Consider the following 1010-nt stretch of genomic DNA (forward strand, 5'->3'; position numbering starts at 1 on the left):
TTTTTTCTGATAAATGAAGCAACTACAGAAAACTTTTATTTATTTGTTCAAAATAACCAGTGCTATTGATGCAACAAAAAAACAAACAAAAAACTCCAACAGCTCCCCCAATACTACTTCAAAACAAACATATCAAACTTGATTTTCTTTAAAATGTAGTTATTCTTCACACTAATAAATCAAAAAACAAAAAACCAAGAGCTAAATTATGTAAATATAAATTAAAAGCAATGCAAGCAATTATTGAGCTTCATCTTCTGGACAAGAATGCCAAGTTAGTCTCTCTTCATAAAACGCAATTACAGTTTGGGGGCATTTCATGTTTGCCTCTTTTGCCATCACCAAGTCTGCCTCATGTGAATCTTTCCACTTCATGAGAAACATTAATTCTCCACTGCTGTCTGTGGCACCAATTATTCGCTCAGGATCAAGACCTCTGGCAAAGCCCCTTGGTTTGTCAGCAGCATCTCTTTTTTTCTTTGACTTGCTGTCATCAGATTCACCGTCAGATAAAGATTTCCTTTTTGTGCCATCCTTTTTCTTTACCAGCTTTTTGAGAATTCAGGAATGCCTCAATTAATTCTGGACAATCTAAATGTTCTTCAGGTTCCCAAGTATTTTCAGCATCTGTAAATTCCTTCCACTTCAGGAAATACTCGCCCTTCCCATTAACTATACGTCGGTCCAGCGCTTTTTCTACCACAAACTCTTCGGGTTCTGCTTCTTCGACGTTTTTCACTCTTTCCATTCTGTTTCTTTCCCATTTTTTGCAATGTAGTTTCATTGGAGGCCATTTTTTATTGCAGACTTGAAGAACTATTATTCACTGTCTCTGAGCTGCCCCGGCTCCCGTATCTGCGGTGTCTGGGGCCCTGCATGCCTCCAGCTTGAGCCACATCCTAGGAGGAGGCTCAGTGTTCCCCTATCTACCTTATTCTTCCATCCCCCTCCCTACCTTATTCTTCCATCCCCCTCCCTACCTTATTCTTCCATCCCCCTCCCTACCTTAT

The 1010-nt window shown here is 39.8% G+C and overlaps 1 pseudogene; it reads right to left on the reverse strand.

The window, feature by feature from the left end:
• Positions 1–240: 240 nt before the first annotated feature.
• On the reverse strand, positions 241–794 carry LOC102820528 (annotated as a pseudogene).
• Between the last annotated feature and the right edge of the window lie 216 nt (positions 795–1010).

This window comes from Chrysochloris asiatica, unplaced genomic scaffold (genome assembly GCF_000296735.1).
Source record: "Chrysochloris asiatica unplaced genomic scaffold, ChrAsi1.0 scaffold00074, whole genome shotgun sequence".
Taxonomy (NCBI): domain Eukaryota; kingdom Metazoa; phylum Chordata; class Mammalia; order Afrosoricida; family Chrysochloridae; genus Chrysochloris; species Chrysochloris asiatica.